The sequence below is a fragment of the Chrysochloris asiatica genome, unplaced genomic scaffold (assembly GCF_000296735.1).
Source record: "Chrysochloris asiatica unplaced genomic scaffold, ChrAsi1.0 scaffold00007, whole genome shotgun sequence".
Taxonomy (NCBI): domain Eukaryota; kingdom Metazoa; phylum Chordata; class Mammalia; order Afrosoricida; family Chrysochloridae; genus Chrysochloris; species Chrysochloris asiatica.
Window position 1 is genome coordinate 26,854,657 of NW_006408525.1, and position 3,396 is coordinate 26,858,052.

Below are 3,396 nucleotides of genomic sequence, written 5' to 3' on the forward strand. Positions count from 1 at the left end.
TAAGTTGAAATTTTTCCACACACCGATGCAGCACTGGAGTCAATCACTTACCTATGTCAAGATAGTAGGAAGACAGTTAAGTGGCCTTCTGAATGAAAGAGATCCATACTTGTGCCCATGCCAAAGAATGTAACTCAATGGCATGTGGAAATCAAAAAACAATGTCATTAATATTACAATGAATTAAAATCATTTTACTGATATCAAAATCAGTTACAAAAGTGTGTAAACGGATAACTGCCAGAAACTCAAGCAGGATTCAGAAGAGGACATGGAACTAGGGATATCATTGCTGACATAAGATGCATCTTGACTGAAAGCAGAGAATATTAGAAAGAAGTCTACTTGTGCTTTATTGATTATGCAAAGGCTTTCAACTGTTTGCATCATGACAAACTATGAATAACAACATTGTAAAGAATGGGTATTCCAGAACCTTTCATTGTGCTCATGAGGAATCTGTACATAGACCAAGAGGCAGTTATTAAAACACAACAAGGTGATACTGAATAGTTTAAAGTCAGGAAAGGTGTACCTCAGGTTTATAGCATTTGCCATCTTTATTCAATCTGAATGCTGACCAAAGAATTTGATACAGTGAATTATAGAAAGAAGAATGTGGCATCAGAATTGGAGGAAGACTTATTTATTATCAGTGTGCAATATGCAATTGATACAAACTTGTTTACTGAATGCAATGATGACGTGAGACACTTATCATTGATAATCAAAGACTAAGCTACCATTATGGATTACACCTCAATTTAACGAAAACAAAAATCTTCACAACTGCACAATAAATACCATCATGTTAAATAGAGAAAATGAATCTTTGAAGTTATCAGATATCAGTTTGTTTGGATTCACTATCAACACTCACAAAGCACCAGTCAAGAAATCAAACGACATATTACATTAGGCAAATCGGCTTCAAAAGATGAAGTATTTTTTTAAAAAAGATGAAGTGTTAAACAGCAAAAGTATCAGCTTGACGACTAAGGTGCACCTGATCCACATCACGGTGTTTTCAGTTTCCTCATAGGCATGTGAAAGTTGGACAATGATTACCTTAGTAGAATCGACACATTTGAATTATGGTGTTGGAGAAGAGCCAGAAAAACAAACACATTTGTGTTGGAAGAAATACAGCATCAATACATCTTAGAAGTCAGGATGGCAAAACTTTGTCTCTCAAAATTTGGACATGTTATCAGGAGGGAACAGTCCCTAGAGAAGGACATCTTGCTTAGTAAATTAGAGGGTCAGAAAAAAAAAAAGGAAGATCCCAACCAGATGGTTGACACAGTGGCAGCAGCCATATGAGAAGAGTGGTCACAGCAGTTTTGAGGATGATGCAGGACTGGGGAGTATTATGTTCTGTTGTGCATAAGGTCACTATGAGTCAAAACCAGTTCAAAGGCACCTAACAACAACAAAAGGGCCTTTCCTTCTCTCTGCATGGTCTCTCTGTCTCCAGTCTACTTCTACACCCCAGTGTGCCTCTAAATCCACCACTGTCCTATTCACTCTTCCATTCCCACCCACCTCCATTTTATCTTCTCTTACAAGACTCCTAATCCATATACTTTCTTTCTCACCCAGTCCTCCTACCAACTTCTATAATCCATCACTTCCTATCCTATATATATAGCTGTCAGGGATATCATATAGCAACCTTGTTATAAGACAATCTCTCTCTCTCTCTCTCTCACACACACACACACACACACACAAAAAAAAAAAAAAAAAAAAAAAAACACCTTCAAAACACTGCCAGTTCTACCTACCTACCTTGCAATTTTGTCTTTCATTATCATATATATTCTCTGCTAGGAACCCTAAACATACCTTCTGTTTTCTCATTCTCTTACCAGGAAAAGTTCATGCCTGGAAAAAAATTTTCCCTCCTCCCAGACCTGCACAGAATTCAGAGATGAGACAAGTAGGGGGAGGATGCTGTTAGTGTTTGTTGGCGGGGATAATGAGCATTGGTCTTTCTTGGTATTCTAGGAAATGAAACACTGACAAGGTTATGGAAAAACATTGTAGACCTAGAGAAAAAGAATAAACTTTAAAAGGTGGAGACACAAGGAAAGACATCAGTGGCATTTCAAAGTCTTTTGGGCTCTTTTCCATCTGGCGGCAGCCCTCAGAGTAAGCTGAGGTGGGTGCTTACAAGTACATCCAAGAACTATGGAGGAAGAAACTGTCTGATATGATGCGATTTCTCCTGCAGGTCTGCTGTTGGCAGTAACACCAGGTCTCTGCGTTGCACAGAGCCACCGCATCCCACCCGGCCAATAAGGTGCATAGACTGGGATACAAGGCCAAGTAACAATATGTCATCTTTCAGATTCGTGTGCACAGAGGTGGCTGCAAATGCTCAGTGCCTAAAGGTGCAACCTATGGCAAGGCTGTCCATCATGGTGTTAACCAGCTGAAGTTTGCTAGAAACGTTCAGTCTGTGGCTGAGTAGTGAGCTGATGGTTGAGTAGTGAGCTGAACGTCAATGTGGGGCCCTTAGAGTCCTCAATTCTTTCTGGGTTGGTAAAATTCTACATACAAATTTTTTGAAGTTATCCTCATTGTTCCATTTCATAAAGCTATCAGAAGACATCCTGACACCCAATGGATCGCTAAGCCCGTCCACAAGCACAGGGAGATGTGTGGTTTGATATCTGCAGGCCGCAAGAGCTGTGGCCTGGGGAAGGGCCACAAGTTGCACCACACTGTTGATGGTTCTGGACCGGCTGATTGGAGAAGACGCAACACTCTCCAGCTCAACCATTACCATTAGTATAAGTAATGTTTGTAAAACTCTTGCCTAATCAACAGTTTAGGATAATCAACATCTACTTAAAATTGGTCTTTGTCTGTTAAACCAGTAGCTGTCTGCAGATTGTTTCATGAATGCACTGTCAAATTATGAAAGTGAAAGTGTGAAAATGTTTGAAGACAGTAAGTGACTAGTGTATCTTGTTTCTAGTAAGGTAAATGCTTTTGGTTTTGCTATAAGGATCTTACTAAGGAGTTACCTGTCAATGTTTAAAAATGGCATAGTGTGTGGTATAACAGGTGTAAAATAAGTTCTTTAAAAGGAGCTTTGAAATTAGCTCTTTCTGTACACTTTAATGCATGTGCTAAAACGTAGAGTTTTATTGGGGTGATGCAATGCTCTGATAGCTTCAAATAGTTGGAGTTTGGGTTTCCCTTGTTGTTATAGTTTAACAAAGGTAAATTCACACCAACTTTCTTAATAAATTGGATTTTGCTTGGACATTTATAAGATGGGAGGAGACTTACTAACCTTTTGTCATGATCATTTTGTAGAAAAATAATGGGGTCAATTAGAGTCCACATTTTTATACATTTAACTGCAGGTTTAGAAAGGGAAAA

General features: G+C 38.9%; 1 pseudogene; it reads left to right on the forward strand.

Moving 5' to 3' along the window:
- Positions 1-700: 700 nt before the first annotated feature.
- LOC102839014 lies at positions 701-2,797 on the forward strand (annotated as a pseudogene).
- The last annotated feature ends 599 nt before the right edge of the window (positions 2,798-3,396 follow it).